Source organism: Panthera onca, chromosome B1, assembly GCF_046562875.1.
Source record: "Panthera onca isolate mPanOnc1 chromosome B1, mPanOnc1 haplotype 2, whole genome shotgun sequence".
NCBI classification, from domain to species: Eukaryota; Metazoa; Chordata; class Mammalia; order Carnivora; family Felidae; genus Panthera; species Panthera onca.
This window is the reverse complement of record NC_138342.1, coordinates 96,034,395-96,057,833: the sequence shown is the minus strand read 5'-3', so window position 1 is coordinate 96,057,833 and position 23,439 is coordinate 96,034,395. Positions and strand designations below refer to the sequence as shown.

The window sequence follows — 23,439 nt, the reverse complement described above, 5'->3', positions numbered from 1 at the left end:
TCTGGTTAAGTTCTGTGGTCCCTTCTGCATTGTAAACATTTTTTATAAACCCCTTACTTAATTTAAAATCTTTAGGCCCTCTACCAGAATGAGTGATTAAAAACTTGGCATTTGTGTCCTTACTTCATTCTACTCTTCCAAAAACGTACTTGAAAACTGGTTACAAAGCATGCACCAAGATTGACACACCCTTGACTTTGAACTCATAGACAACTCTAAGAGAAATGTCTTGGGAATTCCATAAAATTCTAAGGGTAGCAGACTATGTCACCTCAGCATATGGTTATAGAAGATCAGGACATGCCACCTCAAAATATGCCACTTTTGTATATTATTTTGAGCTGTAATCACTTGAAAAACAGCAGATGCAGGAAGAGGTTTCCCTTAAATTTCCCTTATCTGCCTAAAGACAGATCTTCAGATTCTCCAAAAGAAATGTAATTTTCATAAATTTCTTCCTTGGCTATTCCATCAACCAGAGAATACTGACCCTTATCAAGGAGAGGGAACTAGAAGTCAACACATCCCCCAAACTTCGTCACAAACCATCATACCTCCCATTGATTCTTCTAAGGGGCCATTCATCTTTCTAAAGTTCATTTATTCTCCCTTAAGAGGCCCCTTTTCCTTTCCCTATGAAGATGGTATTTAAGCCTGATTACTAAGCCACCATGAGTTTGAATTACTCATTTTCCCTGGGCATCTCCCATGTATACATGAAGTAGACATGTTAATAAGCTTCTGTTTGTTTTTTCTCTTGTCAGTCTGTCTTTTATTACAGGGGTCTCAGCCAAGAACTCAGAAGGGAGGGAAAATTATTTTTCCTTCCCTATAAACTTATGTTTTATTTTTCAATATTCATACTTAAAACATTTGCCTGATACATTTTTCATGGTTCAAAATTATTATCCCCAGACTTTTGCCTCTCCTTAAAAACTCAAAAACACTTTGGATTTTAGTACGTAGGATAACAAAGAACACAGAATTTTCAAACTAATTTATGACTGGTGGTTTCAAGTGATCTTCCTAAGGCATAAAATGGTGGCCTTCTAACCACATCTGGTCTGGCTTATTTATCTCTCCGCCATATCACTCGTGGATATGCCTTTTATTTTTAACAAAAGCAATTTATCTTGCAAGAATTTTTAAGAATCCTTGCCAAACAACTTGTACTTCCAAAAACTCTGTACAGGTGACATGTCCTATGGGAGGTTTTGGAAGAAAACCAAGGTAAATTTCCAGTATAGCATACTTCTGTTTCTCTGGTTAAAGAATTTATCTCAATTGTTACTATCCATACTGTGTACTTTACTTGAAGGGATTTTGTAAACTAAATTATAATTTGTGCTAAGTCCATTTTTCCTCATTGGCACATTCTGTTAACAGTTTAAACAATATAATGAAACATTCTTTCTTTCAGAATAATGGATACTTTGATTTAGGTATAAATTTAGATTTACACATATGCCATGTTCAACTATCTTGATAGTATCATCTGCTTCCCTGCTAATGTCATTCTAGCATTTTTGCTTCTACTAAGGAAAGAAGAGAACTGAAATCCATAATTGCAGGAATCAAATCAGCCAGGAAAACAGAGACATATACATAGGTCTTTACTTTGTATTAGTTTCCACAAAGTGGTAAAAATGTAGAAGAGGTTTTTCTATTCTATTAAATTATATTCAAAATATATATAGTTTTAGTTTATTTTTATTATTTATATTTTAGTTAACATGCTGTGCAATATTAGTTTTAGGAGAATTCAGTGATTTATCACTTACATACAATACCCAGTGCTCATTACAGTAAGTGCCCTCCTTAGTGCCCATCCCCCATCTAACCCATCCCCCTACCTACCTCCCTCCATCAACCCTCTTTAATTTGATTTTTTTTTAACATTTATTTATTTTTGAGAGACAGAGCGTGAGCGGGAGAGGGGCAGAGAAAGAGGGAGACACAGAATCCAAAGCAGGCTCCAGGCTCTGAGCTGTCAGCACAGAGCCCAACAGGGGGCTCGAACTCATGAACCATGAGATCATGACCTGAGCTGAAGTCGGATGCCCAACTGACTGAGCCACCCAGGCGCCCTGTCCCTCTTTAGTTTTAAATGCTTGGAGTATCTCATATGACCACTCATTGCCTGTTAGCAGTCACTTTCATCACAGACTCTCTCCCACAACTCCTCACTCATTTAACCTTTGCTTCTTCCCAGTAGATTTTTTACTTGGTTTGTGTTTTGTGTTTCTGTCTAGTTCTGTTATTGGATAGGGTCTAAAGTGTGTGTGCATGTGCATGTGTGTCAGTGGAAGTTAGGATAGCACCGAGGAAAACAATTACATCCTGTAGTGGAGCTGGGGAGGTGGGGAAAGTCTGATGGTGATCTATCCTCAGCGTCTATATATAAAAGGTATTAATACTTTTTACCCTGGCAAGATTAAATCCTGTATGAATATGTTCTTATGTATTGATGCTAAAATAACTATTCCACATTGTGTTGCAGTATGAAAAGCCATTCTCTGTATCCTATCTGGCCTTGTTTAGCTGTAGTCTTTCACATCACAATGACTATTGCCTATTGAAATGATGAAAGCGCATCCTTGATCTGGCAATTAAGAGTAACCCTCTTTTGGTGACTCTCTTAGAAACAGTGGATGATAAACTCCTGCTTACTCAATCTATTTGCCATCTGGTGAGTCCATCTTTGGTTTCAGGACATCAATCTCCTTGAAGATACTAGACAGATTTGTTGTACATAGAAAAGCATAGGAAGCATCTGTAGGGCTTCATAGTTACTCCTATAAGTTAGCTAGTGATTGTTATATAAATCTGCGTTTAAAACCAGGTATATTATGAGGTGCCTGGGTGGCACAGTTGGTTAAGCATCTGACTTTGGCTCAGGTCATGAACTTGTGGTTTGTGGGTTCGAGCCCTGCATTGGGCTCTGTGCTGACAGCTCAGAACCTGATGCCTGTTTTGGGTTCTGTGTCTCCCTCTCCCTCTGCTCATTCTCTGTCTCTCAAAAATAAATAAACAATAAAAGAATTTAAAAAAAACACGTCTATTATTTAAGGCAAAATAATTTGAGGAACATTTTTTTAACCACCCTGGACCTCGATTTCCTAGTCAGTAAACAAGGAATACAAAACAAGAAAAAGATATTAATGCCAACTATGAACTAAGACAGATAACATAAATAAATCATTTGGCACAGTGCCTGAACTCCAACTGCCTTGTCTTCTTGAAGATTTTGATGCCATCTGTGCCTGTCTTGGGCCTATTTGCCTTAAGATCCACTTCTTGTAATTTCCTTGCTCTGCTCTGTGGGGCGGAAGGCTGGCTGACTCTGCAGGCTCCTCTGTCACCCAGTGTCTAGAGGGGTCTGCCCAGTGGAGGATGGGAAGGTGACAAGAAGGAAGACACACACCTTTCCATGCCTCAGGCTAAGTGTCTAGAAGCTACCACAGCTCATGTAATGGCTCAGCGCACCCTGGACAGGCTGCTGTAGTCCACCTTCTGCTGTGTGACTTGACTCCTGGACTCTGGTAACTCACTTCCCATTGTCCCTCTGATTGGGAGGGTGTGTGTGGGGGGGAAGTAGCTTCCTGCAGCTCTTACTCAAAGCTGCCTCTTGTCTTCCATGTAGTGTCTTTGCTCTTCTATCATTTGGGTAATGAAATGCTTATGTTGAAATTTCCTCTTTATAAAATCTCAAATGCTTTCTGCTTTCAGATTAGACCTAGTATTAGTTTTCTGTTGCTATAGACCAAATTACTCAAATTTAACAGCTTTTAAGAAGATTCATTTATTATCTCATAGTTACAGGTAAAATTCCACATGGACTCCACCTGATTTCCTACTTAGGGTCTCACAAGGCTGAAATCAAGGTGCCGGCCAAGGCTGTGCTCTTATCTGGATGCTCTCAGGAAGAATCTGCTTCCAAATTAATTCACATTGTTGGCAGAATTCAGTTACTCACTTTACAGGTCTTCATTTCCTTGCCTGCTGTCAGCTAGGGGCTGCTCTCAGTTTCTACTTCTCACACCACCTAGCTCCTCCAACTCAGCAATAGAGATCATTTGCTCCTCATGTCCAACCCCTCTCATGCTTTGAACATCTCTGATAGCCTCTTCTGACCACAGCAGGAGAGAATTATCTGCCTTCAAAGGGTTCATGTTATTAAGTGAAACCTACCTGGATAATCTCTATTTTAAGGTCAACAGATTAGTAACATTAACTGCACTGCAAGACTTCTTTTGCCTTCTAAGATAATTCAGTCATGGGAACAACACCAGGGAAGATGGTCATCATAGAATTTTGCCTTCCACAGACCTTAAGTGATCCATTACTCAGGCACTTGCCAGGTTTGAGTCCTTGAGCCAATCGTTTAACCTCCAGGTGCCTGAGATTCTTTATGTATAAATTATTTATAAATAAGAGAGATAATCTGATTGCTAATTATCTAGTTCTGTAATGCTACCATTTTGTGACCAGAGACTAGCATTACCTGGGCCAGCAAGGTTTTTCTCTCTTCTCTTGTGGGGTCCCCCTTTCACTGGGGAGCATTTTGATTTCATTTTGAAAAGGGGAAATTGTGTTTTATTAAAAACATTTCTTAAGTATAAACATGATAAAAATATTCACATTCAAACTGTATTAACATCTATATTTAGGAATGAATTGGTCCTTCTGGTGCTTCCCACTGCCTCGGGTTCTGACCTGAATCAGTAAGTTCCTATGTCAGTGTTCAGGGCAATGCCCTGATGTGATGGTGAGCTGAAGACTATAGAGGGGCCAGTCTGAGAAGGGTAGTTAGAAGAGACCTCAGTCTCAGATGACAGTACCAGACCTGAGAGAGCTCAGACATGCCACAGAACTTCTCTGAACTTCAGTTGTATCAATGGTAGAATGAAGAACTTAGAATAGGGGGCTCATAGTTTCCTTTAAGTTTTAACAATGAACCGTCTTCCTCCATCTTAAACCCTTGACTGTAATAAAGCATAGCACCTATGTGTATATTGATATAAGGTTTATTAAATTCTCAAAAGAAAGCTGAATACTTTATGTAGTATCATTTGAAAATTCATTTGCATTAAATGATTTCAGTGAATAGTGTTTGGATGCTATGATTCATCACTACCCCCCCCCCCCCACCATCTAGTCTTTCTAATTTTTAAAAGTGTATAGTAATACGCCATAATATGGCAGTCATGCAATGCCCTCTTCTGGCTAAAGACCAAAGCACAACCTTTCTCCTTGTTCCAGCATTATCTGGAAATTTACATGTTCTTTTCTATACATTTACTTTGTAGTGTATGTTTCAACAATTTTAAACCTAGTTATTTCTTATCAATTATAAAAATGAATGTGTTTTATTGATGATATAGGCATTCACCGGCCTAACTTAGTTTAATAAACATAGGCAGCCTTTTTTCCTTTTTTTTTTTTTTTTTTTTTTTTTTAAATTTTGGAGCATAATCTATCTAGTTGGGATATTTTTAGTGATAGAATTAATCAATTTACAAGATCCATATTTTACATTGCATTTGTAAAGGACAAAGTGATGAAAGTGATGGATAAGTTCTAAAACAGCTTGGTATTGTTGTAATTGTTTTCAGTATATTTGATTTTCTGACTCTGTGTGCGAACTAGCTAAATGATTGGTGCTGCTTACTAATTGAGACAAACTATACTGAGATACTATTTTGCCATTAATTTTCTTACAGTTTTGACCATCTTAAACAGTAATTATTAGCCCTTAGGACCATGTCAGAATCACTTGGAGGTATGGTGGGATGGCTAAATTTTGTCTAATAATGAAATATATCATATTATTCAGATGTGTTGACACATATTGATAGCCTTATACTTAGGGTTAATGATTTATCACCCAAACCTGTACACTTTGAGGGTGAAGAATCATTATTAACAATTATATCAGGAGATCAGCCTAAATCAGGGCTATTGCAGGCAAAACAGCAGTTGGTCATGATATTTATATTACAAAAATGTATCAACTGGAATAGTGGAAACCTGGGAATTATTCCTAAAATTCTGTATTTTGTATTTCTATTTTCAATGGTGTTCCAATCTTCAGTTTATACTTTCTGTTTATAACAAATAAAAATTGTGTTCAACTTCATATTCTCCTTTGGAGACAGATGGCCTAATTTCAAATCTTGCCAAATTACTTAATTTTTCTGTGCCTCAGTTTTCTTATCTGGTAGATGGTAATAACGATAGTACCTACCATATAGGGTTGTAACAATTAATGAGTAAATATGTGGGTAACATTTAGAATGATACCTGAAGCATAGGAAACCCTATTATTAATAATAAAATTACTGGAGAGTGTTATGCTAAGTGAAATAAGCCATACAGAGAAAGACAGATATCATATGGTTTCACTCTTATGTGGATCCTGAGAAACTTAACAGAAACCCATGGGGGAGGGGAAGGGAAAAAAAAAAAGAGGTTAGAGTGGGAGAGAGCCAGAGTATAAGAGACTCTTAAAAACTGAGAACAAACTGAGGGTTGATGGGGGGTGGGAGGGCGGGGAGGGTGGCTGATGGGTATTGAGGAGGGCACCTGTTGGGATGAGCACTGGGTGTTGTATGGAAACCAGTTTGACAATAAACTTCATATATTGAAAAAAAAACACACTGTACACCTTAAATCCACACAAGTTTATTTGTCAACTATATTTCAATAAAAAAGAACTTGTTAAGAGAAAAAAAATAATAAAATTACTAATTTCTGCAAGTGAATGATAATATATTTAAACTTTTATAAAGTATGAGCATTTTATAGGTTGTACATTTATTTCAGGAAAGCAGCCACTAAGATGGCCACCAGTGATCCTTGCCTCCTGGTGTTTAGGCCACAGTGCAACCCTCTCCCCTTCAATGTGGGCTGGACTTAGTGACTCATTTATAATGCAAAAAAAAAGTGATAGAATTTCACTTCTGAGATTAGGTCACAGAAAGCCTGTGACTTCCCTTTTCCTCTTTTTTCCTTACTCTTTCCCCTCTCTTAGATCCACTGCTCAAAGAGAGAAGCAAGATGCATGTTGGGAGCAGCCTCACGGAGAGACCCATATGGTAAGAAACTGATGTCCTTGGCAAAAAGTCAGTGCGGACCTGAGGCCTCACAATACCCGTTTCCAGTAGCAAACGGTAATTGAAAGATATTCAAAGAATCAAATTGTAAATAGTAGGGAAAATGTGATTCTTTAGTTTCTATACCAAAAATTTAAGAATAATCCATCTCTGTTCATAAACAAAATCATTGGAGTTTCAAAGTCAAAAGTGTCTGTCTGTGCCTGGAAACAAAGAGATACTTAGTTATAAATACAGCCTTCATAAAAATTCTAGTATGTAAATGAAACTGAAAGCTTCATGTCAATTTTGCCACTTGATGGAGCCATAATGCAAGAGAACACTTCAAAAACCATCATGTTTACCTGGGAGAAATCTTTATGACAAATGTGGATAAAATGTATAATTCTAAGTATTAGTTGGGATCATTCTAGTGATTACTTTCCACTCTCATCAAGAAATTTCTATAACATATCAAAGAAAAAACTGCACATAATAATCCTGAACTGTTCGTGGAGGATAATTTGCTAATTTTTATTTTTAATCTAGAAAATTTAAGAAAGGTTATTCCTTGGGAAATATATATTTATACTGGGAAAGATATAATGTAACAAAATATAAAGATGAATATTAAGGCTTCTAAATATCAATGTTTTGATATTATGAGAAGGAAATGTGAACCTTCCTGGAGAGCAAGGCTTACAGAAAGATACTTGAGTCAAGCAGTGATAGAGGAAAACTGATATTTTTTCAAGGAAAAAAGACCCAAAAGGTGGAAGTGTTGGTCACAGACAAACATAAAAGATTCATAGTCTCATCCTTGTAGCCCCCATTCCTTATTAGAACCATTATATTTGCTAAACACAGGTCCCAGATCCCTTATCTAAAAATTTTGGAGCCAACTGCGCTTTATAATTCACAACTTTCTAGATCTAAAAAAAGAAATATGGTATTTATATCATATAGTACATGACATTTTCAGCAATATCTGAGATAGTGCCCCTTAAATAAATATGTTGTCTCAGGCTTGTTTCTGTAAGAATCAGACTTTGAGACAGAGGTCCAGGGAAGGATATACACTAGGCTATGCTCTTGGGACCAAAACCTAGAGAAGAGAAGGAGGCAGGACTGGGCAGAGGGGAATGTTAATTCAGTTCCAACGCAGGCTTTAGGCAACCATATAGGAGGTTCTTGATTTGATACAGTCCTCTAGAGTTGTCTCAACTTGGAGTAGGGAGGATGAGTCTGCATGACCCCTGTGTTGATCAATCATTGATTATAGGCTGCTGATGGAAAAAAAGGATAATTTTGGGTGTTGCTGTTTTCTTGAGACCAAAGAGGGCTGACATTTGGAGGCCTTTTTTTCTGGAAACCCCCTAGGAACTGAGAGAATAAATCCTTCATTCCAGTGCTATGGCCCAGACCACCATTGCCAAGATTTCTGAACCCCAGATCACCAAGTCCTTCTCAGGAAAAGGTTTTTGAATTCTTCCACTAACCACCAAAACTTGTCAAGGGGCACCAAGTGTACCCAATGATTATTTGAGTATTAAAAATATTGTTCCCTGCCTTCTTTGTATTACTGCTATTGATGAAAAGTCTTAATTTCTCTTACTAATATACTACCATTTGCATTCTGGTCACTTGCAAGGTAAACATGGAATATCTAGGTGGCAATCATTAGCATATAGTTTATTTTTTTTTTCTTTATTATTTTTTTAAATTAATCTTTATTTATTTTTGAGAGAGAGTGTGTGAGCAGGGGAGGAGCAGGGAGAGAGGGAGGCACAGAATCAGAAGCAGGCTCCAGGCTCTGAGCTGTCAGCACAGAGCCTGATGTGGGGCTCGAACTCACAGACCTCGAGATCATGACCTGAGCCGAAGTCCGACGCTCAACCGACTGAGCCACCCAGGCACCCCTCATTAGCATATAGTTTAATAGGGCTCTTGCTGTGTGTCTTGGTGGAAATGTTCTCACTTTGAGAGAGATCACACAGACAATGAAGCAACAGAAAAAGAAATCAAGGAATCAATCCCATTTATAATTGCACCAAACCCCATAAAATACCTAGGAATAAATCTAACCAAAGAGGTGAAAAATCTATACACTGAAAAGTATAAAAAGCTTATGAAAGAAACTGAAGAAGACACCTACACACAAAACAAAAAAATGGAAAAAGATTCCATGCTCCTTGATAGGAAGAACAAATATCTTCAAAGCAATCTACATATTCAATGCAATCCTTATCAAAATAACACCAGCATTCTTCACAGAGCTAGAACAAATAATCCTAAAATTTGTATGGAATGAGAGAAGATCATGCAGAATGATAGGGATGAGAAGCACAAATTTGCCAAGGGATTCACTGAGAGTGATAATAAGTGGAGCTAATCCTGCGTCTACACTTTGGTTCATGGACCCAAATATTCTTCTTACTGGGGACACAGCATCATATAAAGGTATTTGAATTAAAGGGACCCATGTCTTGAAGAAAACAGTGTCATTGTAAAGCATCTTCTGGAAGCTAGCACTTTAACTTTGCCTTCAGCAGGTTATTCAACTGCTCTATCTGGCCAGCACCTTCCAAATGGCATGATAGGCTATATGAGTAGTGGACCATACGTTATGGACCAGCTGCAAACCCCCTGTTCTATAAAATGGGTCCTTTGATTTGACCCAATATTATATCTTGTTTTGTAGTGATGGATCATAGGTTTTATAGACCCTGGGACAGAGGTGCTGGCTAGGGTTCCATCCATAGGAAACACAACTACATAACCATAATCTGTATCTATTCTTATCAAAGTGAAGTATTATCTCTTCCAAGGTGGGGTCCAATGTATTCAGTTGACCACCAAGTAGCTAGTTGGTGCCATATAGAGAGCTCAGCTATGGTCTCTCCTGCTGACAGGTTGGACATTCTATGTCTTTGGCAAGTAGCAGCCCATACTATTGGCCCATGCATAACCTGTATTTCTGTCATCCCCATGGATACTTCTTTTATGTATCCATTTTGTCAACACTGAGATGGTTGATTACTAGCCAATTCAGTTTTTTTAATCAGGGTGTTTATTAACTCTTCCATAGTGTTAGATTTCTGTTGCCCATTATGGTGTGATATAAAGGATTCCACAGTATACAACCATTTTTACATGTCCATCTATGTGCCTCTACCCAGAACTCTTTGAAACTGATCTTTCATTTCATTTCTCTTTCCAGGCCCCTGATCAGCCAAGCCATTTCCCATTTCCCATTATTACATACATATACTAAGCTTGGGCCACCTTTCTATCTACATAAAGCAGATGACCAGGACACTATCTGAACCTCTGCTCAATGAGATGATCTTCTGTCACCACTATCTTACCCTCAATGAAGATACAGTGTGGTTGTCATCTATTTCTGTCTTGTATCTACATACCAAGCAGACCCATTCAAGAACCCAAACCTTTCCATCACTAGCTATGAGGGATCTCTGTTGCAACCATAGGTATGAACAGAGGAAGAGGCACTGGTACAACAGTGGCAGATGACATGAGGGTCATTATAATCAGTTACGTGTACCAGGCTTCTGACAGCTAACCAATGCCACTGGCCTCTATTCTTTTGGGGATATTCATTTTTATTATTTCTAGTGAGTTCAGTCCTATAGCACCCTCTCCTGCCCCAGTCTGCAGAAGAAATCCATCACCTAAATTCTTAGTAATGTTGGTGCTCCTCTCACCAATCTAATCCTTACTGTGGTGGAAAATCATGTATCATGTGGGATCTTTAATTTTTGGCTTTATTAATAATAGTTAAAACTGAAACAGAATAGAGAGCCTAGAATTAAACCCATACATACATGGTCAACTGATTTATGATAAAGGAGCCAAGACTATACAATGGGGAAGGGCAGTTCCTTCATTAATAGTATTGGGAAAACCTGACAGCAAAGGAGTGAAATTGGATCACTATCTTATACCATACACAAAAATGAACTCAAAATGGATTAAAGACATGAACTTAAGACCTGAAAACATAAAAATCCTAGAAGAAAACACAGGCAGTAAGCTTCTCAATGATATTTATGATCTGACACTAAAAGCAAAGGCAGCAAAAACAAAAGTTAAAAAGTGGGACTACATTGAACTAAAAATCCTTTGCATGACAAAGGAAATCATCAGCAAAATGAAAAGGCAACTTATTGAATGGGAGAAAATACTAGCAAATTATATAACTGACAAGGAGTTAATATTCAAAATATATAAAGAACTCATACAATTCCATAGCAAAAACAAATAATTTGACTTAAAAATGGGGAAAAGAGGGGTGCCTGGCTGGCTCAGTTGGAAGAGCATGCAACACTTGACCTCTGGGTCATGAGTTTGATCCCCACGTTGGGTGTAGAGATTACTTAAATAAATAAATATTTAAAAAATAAAAAATTAAAAATGGGCGGAACATCTGAATAGACATTTTTCCAAAGAAGACATACAGATGGCCAACAGATACATAAAAAGGTGCTCACCATCACTGATCATCAGAGAAGTGAAAATCAAACCACAAGGAGGTATCACCTCAAAATAGGATGAGAAAAAAAAAGCTGTTAGAATGGCTATTACCAAAAAGACAAGAAATAACAAGTATTGGCAATGATGTAGAGAAAAGGGAACCCTGTGCACTGTTGCTGGGAATGTAAATTGGTGCAATTATAACAGAAAACAGTATGGAAATTTCTCAAAAACTTGAAAATAGAACTACCAAATGGTCCAGCAATTCCACTTCTGGATATTTATCTGAAGGAAATGGAAGCACTATCTCAAAAAGATATATGCACTCCCATATTCACTGCACTACTATTTCCAATAGCCAAGACATGGAAACAACCTAAGTGTCCACTGATGAATGAATGGATCAGGAAAATGTGATACACACACACATACTAAAATATTCAGCCAAAAAAAAAAAATGAATGAGATGCTGCCATTTGCAACAACATGGATGGACCTTGAGGGAATTATGCTAAGTAAGTCAGACAGAGAAAGGCATATAACATATAATCCCAAATATATGTGGAATCTAAAAACAAAAAAAACACATACACAAACAAAAACCTCTACTCATAGATACAGAAAATAGTTCGGTGGGTGCCAGAAGTGGAGGGTAGGAGAGGTGAAATGGATGAAAGGAACCAAAAAGTACAAACTTCCAGCCATAAAATAAATATGTCTTTGGATATAATGTGCAGCATGGGGACTGTGTTAATAATACTATATTTTATATTGAAAAGTTGCTAAGAGAGTAGATTCCAAATGTTCTCATCACAAGGAAAAAAACTATGTGTGGTGATGATGTTACCTACAGTTATTGTGATGATCACTTCATAATATATACAAATATTAAATAATTACATTGTTCACCTAAAAATGTTACAGATCAATTATATATCAACTAAATACATAATTAAAACTATAAATGTTCTTATGTCAGTTCAAGTAAATTTCTGTTGTCAAATAAATTTGCCAAAACGAAAAGTAACTTGAATTTCAGAGATGTTTATATTTTTGGAATTGTGGATAAGGTATTGTTAGAGAAATCCAGAGAAACCTCTCTATGGGATTCCTATGACAACCTTCAATAAATAGGGTGTCACATTCCTATACCCAGAGACAGCAACACATCAGTGGTACTTTTTGTTCTCCACAGTTCATGCCCATCCTCATATGTCTATCAACATGTCTCTATCCCAGACCTCCTTCAACCTCCCTCAAGATCTTTTAATACTTCTCTTTCCAGGCCCCTGATGAGCCAAACCATTTGTCATTTCCCAAGATGCCACATATGTACTAAACTTTAGTTTAGATATAGTAGTGGGTGACTCTGAAACATAGGTGCAGGGACAGAAGTAGATTGGCTACTGGGGTCTCATGTCATAGCAGATAATTGCAACCACTCACCTATGATCCTGACCAACATGGAATAGGAGGATTAGCACAACCATAGTAGGAAGTTGGAAGACTGAGAAAATCCTCTTTACCTAGTGGCTACTAGCTGACAACACAGATACTGGTTAAATAATTAAACAGAACAAAATAATTGTGTAAGTTATTTCAAAACGCTTATCAAAGATGTAGAAGGAAAAAAAAATTCTAAGAACTCTTCAGTGTTCATTCGGAGGATGTTGTTACCTTAAAGTCAATTTATTTAAAACCAAACAAAACAAACTTTGAGACTCAGAGGTACAGCATGCCCATGTTTATATTTTTAGCACTGGAACATTTTCTCAATCTCAAACTTTGTAATCATCTGTGACTCTTATATCTCTTCAGATCCTATATTCAAGCAATGCTCATCATGTTTCCCTTAAAGAGGCTTCTGACATTTATTCATGATGATTTCTTTTCATCTCTTGTTTCTGACTGCAGACCCTTATTTAATTTTTTTATTATGAACTAATGTTCTAATTGAGCTTTCCCTCTCTAAACAAGTCTGCCTACCCTTGCAAGATTAGTTTTTCTGAAAATCTATTTTCAACAGTAAACTTTTGACTAAAAATTATAAAATACATAAATAAAAATCTTCTTGTCAATTAAACAAGTTTAATTGTTTCTTTAATTTAAACAAGTTTAGAAAGAAATCCCCAAAGTGAGAAAGTTTATTTACAGCATGTTTGAGTGATTACTTTTTAAGCTGGGTACTTTAAAAAGGAGGCTTGTAACTTAGAAGCAAAAGACAAAGTCTCCAAAGAAAAACAGGAAAATGTCAGAAATGGTCATTCGCAAATGAAGAAGTATAAATAGACAATGCACAGAAAAGAAATTGTAAGTTGATAATTATGAAAATGTAAATTAAAATACAACTCATGGGGCCCCTGGGAGGCTCAGTCTATTAACCATCCAACTCGATTTTGGCTCAGGTCATGATCTCACGGTCATAAGATTGAGCCCCAAGTCTTGCATTGGGGTCTGTGCTGCTGGGTGTGGACCTACTTGGGATTCTCATTCTCCATCTCCCTCTGCCCTCTTGCCTCACTCACTTGCCTGCAGATGCATGCATTCTCTGTCATAAAATGAAATGGAATAATGAAATGAAATGAAACATTAAAAAATAAAATAAAAATGAAATAAAATATTAAAAAATAAAATAAAATATTAAAAAATATTAAAAAATAAAATAATAAAATAAAATAAAATAAAGCTCATTACCTTTCTATACTACCCAGAGAGGGGTCCATATGGTGTTTCGGGTTCCTCTCATAAATTAAAGGGAAAGTTTCATAAGTTTGATGTCCCACAAACAAAAAAGGAAGATGTCCTCAAATCCATTGCAGAAGGAACCCACTAAGATAGCACCAGACTTGACTTCCAAATGGAATAGTACATCTATAAAGGAAAAGAGATAGCATCTATATCATAAACCTGAAAAGAACCTAGGAGAAGATTCTGTTGGCAGCTTGTATCATTGAAAGCTCAGCTGATATTCGTGGCATATTCTCCAGGAATACTGGCTGATGAGATGCACTAAAGTTCGCTCTTTGCCCCTGGAGCCACTTCTATTGCTGGCCACTCCACTCATGGAACCTTTCCCAGCCACATTCAGGCAGCCTTTTGGGAGCTGCGACTTCTAGTGGTTACTGATCCTGGGGCCCACCAGCAGCCTCTCACAGGGGTATGTTGTGTTAATCTGCCTACCATTGCTCTCGGTAACACAGACTTTGCTCTGCACTATGAAGACACTGCCATGCCATGCAACAACAAGGGAGCTCATTCTGCAGGCCTGATATGGTAAATGCTGGCCCAGGGAGCTCTGAGCACATGTGACACCATCTTCCTTGAATATCCACAGGAGGTCATGCCTGTTCTCTACTTATAAAGATCCTGAAGAGAGTGAAAAGGAAAATCAGGTGGAGATTGAACAGGCTGTAACCAAGAAGGAATTTAAGGGTGAATGGATTGCTCCAGCTCCCGAAATTTACTGCTAATTCAACCTAAAGTCTCTGACTAGTCTGAAGGTGTACACGTTCCTTTTGTGCCTATTGAGTAGTTCCCTACTGAAGACTGAAGCACTCAACCTGTCACCAAAGACCGGTCTGCAACTCCCACTGCTCAGGCCACTGAATGGGTAGAAAGGGCCCCTGAAATTTTAAGTTCTTCTTCCACAGACTCTTGCCAGAAATGTAAATAAGGGTATTGAAATGTTTCTTAAAAAAAAAAAAATTCAGCCCATTATTAACTGCTGTCATGTTGGTCAAGATTACAAAGAATGATAATATCCATTATCAGTGAAAGAGGGAGAAAACAGATCCCCTCATGAACACTACTGAAAGGAATGTAAATTGATACAAATTTTCTAGAGAAAAATTCCATAACATGTTCTTAAAACTTTTCAATTTTAAAAGATATGTTCTTTGATCTAGGATTTACATTTTTAGAAATTTATCCTAAGGAATAATAATGCATTTGCCCAAGGTAGATCTATAAACATGCTTGTCTCAAAAGCATTTATGCCTGAAAAATGAAACAGAAGAGAAAAATAAACAAGCTGGTTTAAAGAGCTGTGTAATCTTTATATGGTACAATACTGTGTGCAATCATCCAAATGATAAAATTGAATATATTATAGACTGGGAAATATATTTAGAGTCTTAGATAACAAAACAAAATAATAACTAATATATAATTTATGAAATCATATAAAGAAAATATGTATAAATAGAAAAAAGTGTCGAGGTGCCTGCATGGCTCATTCGGTTAAGCGTCTGACTTCAGCTCAGGTCATGATCTCGCAGTCCATGAGTTCGAGCCCTGCATCAGGCTCTGTGCTGACAGCTCAGAGCCTGGAGCCTGCTTCAGATTCTGTGTCTCCTTCTCTCTGCCCCTCCCCCACTTGCACTCTGTCTCTGTCTGTCTCTCTCAAAAATAAACATTGAGAAAAAGAAAAGAAAAAAGTCTCAAAATATGTAGCCAAAAACGCTAACAGGGTTTTCTCTAGTGATCTTTCTTTTTTAATTAAAAATACATTTTCCAAAATATGTAATATTTTATATAAAATGAGGGTTTTTAATTTTTATTTATTTAGTTTTTTTAGAGACAGCATGTGCTTGTGGGGAGGGGCAGAGAGGGAGAGAGAAACCTAAGCAGGCTCCACACTGTCAGTGCAGAGCCCAATGAGGTGCTCAATCTCACAAACTGAGAGTTCATGACCTGAGCTGAGATCAAGAGTCGAATGCTCAACTGACTAAGCCACCCAGGTGCCCAAGTTTTTAATTGTAAAAATAAATGACTATTATTTGCACGCTAAAGAGAATACCTGAGGACCAGAGTCCCTATAGATCCCATTATCCTGTCATTTCTCCCTACTTCCTTTCCCTTCCACATAGCCAACCTGGGTCATTGAATTAACACAACCCACTTAGTCTGGAGGCTCTCACAGGGAGGACAGATATCCTGGCTGCATAATAATTCTTCTGTATTTGTGTCCATGGCCCTCTTAAACATTCAGCTTCAGGAATGACATAAATAATATCAACCAGATAAGCCAAATGCCAAATCTATCCAGATAATTAACAGGGTGATAGATTTTGAAGTTAAATCAACTGAAGCAGTGATATTTAACGGTAGTGTATTGTTGTTCAAATGAAGGTTTTTTTGTAATGTCTTCTCCAGCCAGTTGTCTTTAATTAAACTTAAGAAACAGATAAAAATCCGTATTTAATCTTCTGAAAAATTAGAAGAATAACTAGTAGTTTCCACTTCTTGCTTCCAGTTATTGCCATTAAATTATATTCTCTTGGTATAACATATACATTGTAAAAAATCCCTAACACACACAAGTAACAAATCTATCAACATATATTTATAAGCACAAACATAGCAATATATATACTATATAAGACAGGAATGGTATTTCTGAATGCTTTAATCATAAATGGCAGCAGGTATTATAAGCAAAAAAAGTTCCCAGAAGATCAATCTTCATTTTTAGCACAGGATAACCTTTTGTTTTATGGTACATATTTCACAATATTAAATGATTAAAATCAGGGGTAAAAGGACAATGTTAATGAGAAGCAACAATGTATGAAAAGCACCCTGGGGCCATGTATTGACCAGTTGGTGGAGGCCTAGTTTCAAAGTCCTACCCCTGCAGGGACAAGTTATCAAATCTTTACCTGTGTAGATGTATCAAGAATTTACATAGGGTGCCTGGGTGGCTCAGTCACTAAGCATCTGACTTAGGCTCAGGTCATGATCTCACAATTGGTGAGTTTGAGTCCCATATTGGGTCAGTCAGTGCCCTGCTTTGGGTGAGTTCCAGCCCTGTTTCCTGTAAACACATGAGCCCTAGGTGAGCCCAGCTTCTCTCTCTCTCTTTCTTTCTCTCTGTCTGCCCCTTGCTCACTTGCACTTTATCTCTCTCTTTCTCTCTCTCTCAAAAAAAAAAAAAAAAAGGTATTTACATAAAATTTTCAAAATGTGCATTCCCCTGTCTGGGTTTAAGGTACTCTAATGATAACCAATTTGGAGTAGAAGTGCTTCTTCCAAATCAGAATTAGGATTGTTTCCAAATTCAGCGAAACAGCAGTCCTCTTCTGTGTCTTGACTTCAGGTGACTGCTGAACGACAAAATGTTTCCCTCTCTTGGTGCACCTTCTCAGCCTCCTGTTGATTCCATCCACTGTTCAGAACTTTTTAACATGAATGTCAATTGTTTGCTGCCAGCCCTAGCTTCTGATACACTCAATGTCCCATTTTTTGCCTCAAATTTCAAGTGATCTTCAAGGGTTTTATTCATCAGCTTCTGCTTTGTGACAGAATCTTTGAAGCTTCTGAGTTCTCCTGTTTTGACATCATAAAACTGGGGCTTGAGGACTGTCTGCTGGTTCTCCCTAAGTCCTTCCTGCTGCTTTCTCCTCCTGGTGGAGAAGTCTGTTGTTTCCTGACCTTTTCAACCCATTTTTTTTTTTTTTTATCATCTGAGATCTTAGAACTTTCTGCCTCAGTTTTTCTTTCAGTTCTTCCTCCTCTTCTTTTTCATAAAATATTTATTGCTCTAAGAGTCTTCTTCCTTCACTAATTTTTTAAACAACTGGATTCAAAAGCTTTAATTCTTTACTCTTTGTGTCTGCTTTGAAGTCAGTGTTCTCAAACAATTTTAAGCCAGTCATTGATGAGAATATTAGAAAGGCTCTTAATTTTTTTCCATGTAGATTTTCCTTCTCTTCCTCTCCCTCAATTATTAAGTGCCAGCTCTTTGTTAACTTTTGGCAATTTCCTTAAGTGGACTCTGTGCACATGCTCTATCTTCTGTCAGATCTTATCTTTCCTATATTCTTCATAAGCAAATGGCTTTACCATCAATTTTACCTGTGACAGTCTTACATCCATGAAAAATCCATGCATATATGCTTCATGAAAAGGTGATCTAATGAGATGCATGAGCCCTAAATTTTCAAAGTCTGTCTTGATGACAAATGTGTAATATCATGAACTGTGCTTTCAAAATTCTTATAATTCTTTTGTCAAGTTTCCTAAAAAGACACACCACCTGGTAGCAGGACCTAAAACTAGATTACCAGTTTATTATAAAAGGATATAACTCAACAGCCACATGAAAGAGATACATAGGGCATTGTAGAGCAAAAGGGCTCAGATCTTCCATGCCCCCTCCTAGTATGACACTTCTTGAATCTCCACATGTTCCTAACCCAACAGCTCCAAGGATAACGTGTTTTTGTGAACCAAAACATGAAACATGGATGTCATATATAAAAGTATACTTATGGGAAAAAATTAAAAAAAAATAAAAGCAAACTTATGGGGACAGTGAAGCAGCTTATTTTAAATCTGCATTTCTTCTGATAGTCTGGGACAGATGATTGATTTGGAAGCATCTTCAGAAAATGCTGGAAAAACTGCTTTTCATCTTATGTTTATTACCACCCCCAGGATTTCAGAAACAATGTGAAAAATTAGGGTAAGCAGTTCTTAAGAATTTGAGAGTATCAGGACAAAAAAAAATCAATAGAGTAATGTTTTAAATTAACAAATATTTCAACATTTTCAAAATGAAATAGGACTGAGAAGGAATGTGACTGTTTTAAATGCATACCATACGCTAGGTACTTTCTTATATATTAACTTCTTGAGGATACATATCCACTTCATAGGATATATATAGAAAAGAGTTTAGTCTAGCTAGTTTAGCAGAAATACTAAAGGAAATTAAATATCTCCTAGAATCTCTGGAAGAGTTGGAACAGAACCAGACTTGGATGCTGCACTGACAGGAATGGTACAGAGAGGAAAAAACTCTCAAATAGGACTTAAAAATGAAAATTATTCTGAGAAGTTTAAAAAGCATAATGGAAATTATTATTAGCATCATTAGAAACTGAAAGTCCATTAGAAAACATAGTGAATAACTTCTCTCAACTTTCACATGATTGATCTTCATCTAATTTCATGGCCATTGTAGGTAACTAAAAGCAATATGTGTCCTTCACACTTGCTGACATTGATTCTAGTTCTAATGATGATTAAGTAAGTGTTACAAATTACAAGACAGTCACCAAAGTGATTATCAGTAGTAGATTGCATTATTTGCTCAGAATTATTTGTCCCCTCCCCAACTTTGTCATGCTTCCCCATTGGCAGGGAATATATCCTCTTGCCACACTGACATTGGTTTAGTAACATGACTTGCTTTGGTCTATGGAGTGTGAGGGGATGTGATATACATTTGTTCAAGTAAAAGTTTTATTTTATATTTTTACTGTTTTTGTTTGTTTTGTTTCATTTTTTAAGTAGAACCCAATGCAGGGTTTGAACTCAGGACCCTGAGATCAAGACTTGAGCTGAGATTAAGAGTCTGAGCTCAACCAACTAAGCCACAGCCACCCAAGTACTCCCAAGTAGAAGTTTTAAATGTTTTGCCTGGATTGGCTCTGTCCCACCTGAGAAGCTGTTCTTTGCCATGAGAACATCATGTCACAGATGGTGGCTCCTCATTCAGAAGGGATACAGGAACGAGAGGACTCATGGACCTGGGCCGAACCCAGTAGAACCCAGCAGAGAACAACCTTCAAATTATACCCACAACAATAAAAAAATGTGCATTGTGGAAAGTGGCGCAATTTTGTTGCTGACACTCACAAAAGTTGGCTAATATACAGGTAAGCACAACTTTTTTAAGTGGGATCAAATGTAGAAGTCACAAGTTTAAAGGGAAAATCCCTGAGATTAAATTAGTACTGAATTTTGCTTCCAGATACCAACCCAAGTAATTTGTTTTTCCCAGGAAAAAGATCTTTTAGCAAAAGGAGAAATATATTCCACAGAGACCTCAATCTCATAAAAGAAAGTATATAGTGTGTATTTCACTTTTTATATAATACATGAACACCTTTGGAAACTTTACTAAGTTGTATAATATTTTATTAATCATAATCAGTTTCAGATACAAATAAAAATAAAATTGAATGTAGAATTCAGAAGATATGATAATTAGTGCGAATTTGCTTTAAAACAATTTCTATGAACTAAACATCATTATTTCTGGGTATGTTCAAATATAAGACAAAGGGTTTTTTTTTTCCTCCTAAAATATTAACCCTCAGACAACAGCATATAGTTATTTATATCCAAGTCTCACAAAGTCTACTTATTGCTGGTCCTCTCTCAGTTCCCTAAATTCTGACTAACCAAGTACTATTTAGGAAAAAGACACATTAGTCTGAAACCACACAGGTTAGTACTAGTATGCAGTGATTAATTAGTTGGTGAGAAAGCAAGAAAAAATTTTGATACTACAGATTTCTTCATTATTCTAGTGTGTATGACTTCACAACTGCAAGGATTTGATTGTAAATAAACCTTTTAAAATTTACTTAAAAAGCAAAGCAGAAAATGGTTGTGTTGGAGAAATCATGAATGCATATACACATAGGACAATATAAAAACCAAATGTACTCATATTTTTTGATTGTATACTTTTAGGATAAATTTTCCAGTGAGAACATCATATACAGATCCAAAAGGGGGCTTAGCTAAAAAAAAAAAAAATGTGGACCAATAAAATAATGTGCTCTCAACAAATGCATTAGAGGATTCAACAAGGAACTCTAATGACGATAAGACTGTTTTAGAAGATGCACATGGAAAGCTTGACTGAACTATTTTCAAGAAATGTGAAAAAGTGTATTTCTATATTAAAATGTAATTATATAACTTGTGATTTTGACTATACTTCATAACTTATTTAACAAATTAAATATTAAAAGTTGATATTTAATCATTTTATATACATAATTTAAAAAACTCCTTTTGAATCGTCCCCTCGGGAAAATGGGGGTTAATTCATAGTAGGAATGTATGGTATCTAACTCCATTCTGACCCATTTCCCTTTAATATTGACTAACTACTGTTATTAAATCTCTCATACTTTTCCCACCCAAGATAATTTCACTCATTCACTAATCAATTAAAAAGTCTAGAATGCAGTTTACAAGAAAAAAATGTCCATTTTGTCTAACACCAGAAGCCTAAAGATTCAACGGAAAGGCAGAGGTCTTATTTAATCATTCTAACTTTTGTGATTATTTTTACTTTTGATTAATGAAGAAGCAGCTAGAATTCAAGAGCCAAAGGGTAAGCTGTCACCTCAGGCTCAGATCAACCCTTTGCTAATTAGGACATTGCTGAGCCCAGTTAGACAAGTAATGATTTGACTACTGTCATTAGTAAAAGGGGGCAGCTAAGTTGGTTTCTTCAATCACATTTTAAACTGAATTTTCATTAAATCCATAAAGGCACACTTATTTGAAAAATGGCAAAAACAACAAAAGGAAGACTACATAATTCCCTTTCGGGATCCTTTTCCCCCATGGTTTTAAAATTCCAAAATTAGAGGTTGACTTTTACTAATAGGACACACAAATGGAAATTACTTTCCCATTGACATGTGACTGGATTGATATGAGCCCATGTAGGTTAATCCTTCCAGAATAATAGTTAATAGGACTGTCAAAGTTATATCAGAAAATTATACTCTTGTCCTCTCCAGAAAAACATGGCAGAAATAAGAAAATCCAGGGGCACAAAGGTGGCTCAGTCTGTTAAGTGTTTGACTCTTGATTTTAGTTCAGGTCATGATCTCATGGTCATTAGATGGAGCCCCACGTTGGGTTCTGCACTAGGTGTGGAGCCTGCTTGAGATTCTCTCTCTCCCTCTTCCTTTGCCCCTCTCCCACTCCTGCTCTCTTTCTCTCTAAAAGAAAAGAAAAGAAAAAAAAAGAAAAGAAAAGAAAAGAAAAGAAAAGAAAAGAAAAGAAAAGAAAAGAAAAAAGAAAAAATTAGGAATAAGATAATCCAAGATAATCCAATGAGTCTCTTGGAGCCTACCTGCAAAAATTTAACTTCGACCCCTTCAGGTTAGCTTTGTCCAATATTTTAATTTAAAGGATTAGTCTTTTAAAGAAGCACTTGTGCTTTTGGACAACTTGATCTAAAAATAATTTAAAAATTAGGTATGTGTATAAATTTGATTGGTTCCTACTCTCACCTTCAATCTCTTTTCTTGAGCAACCAATTCCCAGGCCAGACAAATCATCCCCAGCTACTAATCCCTTGTTTTTTCATATCTGTAGGAGAGGTATCATGCATGCCTGATGACTGTGCTCTGGTGCTTTGCTCTTTGAGTGTGGTCTGTGGTCAAGCTCACAGAAAAGCTGACTAGAAATGTACTTACAGGCTGCACTCAGACCCACTGTATTAGATTCTGCATTTTGAAGATGATTGGTTTGCACTTTTAAAGTCTGAGAAACATTCCTCTTGGTATTTCTTTATTGTTACTCTTTAGAAATATAGATTTTAGCCCAAGCTGCACAGTAGAATCACCTGAGAGACTTTCAAAATCTCCAGCCCTTTACCCAGGCCTTACATCTGACTATATCAGAATCACTAAAGGTGGTCCAAGGCATCAGAACATTTCAGTGTGAAACCAAGGTTCAAATCCTTTAGTGTGAATCAAAATCACGTGGTGGGATTCTTAAAACAGATTCTGGCCTCCAGATGCCCAGCATTTCTGACTTAATAGTAATGGGTGGGGTCTAAGATGTTGTATCTTGAATAAGTTCCACATTGCCAGTGTTTGCTGCCCTAGTGGCCAAGCTTTGAGAAATATGAACTTAGAGGATATGACTCAAAGGTAGAAATTTCAAAAATCATTGCCTAGGAAAAATTTCCAGCCTATCTCCTGCTATCATCTTATAAATAAATTCATGAACTCAGTATTTATGATGCATTTGACACCCTGAAATTTTTTTCTGAAAACGTGTATCACTACCATTCTCCAGAAACCCA

The 23,439-nt window shown here is 36.8% G+C and overlaps 2 pseudogenes; one reads left to right on the top strand and one right to left on the bottom strand.

The window, feature by feature from the left end:
• Positions 1-8,507: 8,507 nt before the first annotated feature.
• Positions 8,508-15,261, top strand: LOC144616069 (small ribosomal subunit protein uS2B pseudogene; annotated as a pseudogene).
• A 2,385-nt stretch (positions 15,262-17,646) lies between these two features.
• Positions 17,647-20,523, bottom strand: LOC132693025 (nucleolar protein 10-like; annotated as a pseudogene).
• Positions 20,524-23,439: the final 2,916 nt, after the last annotated feature.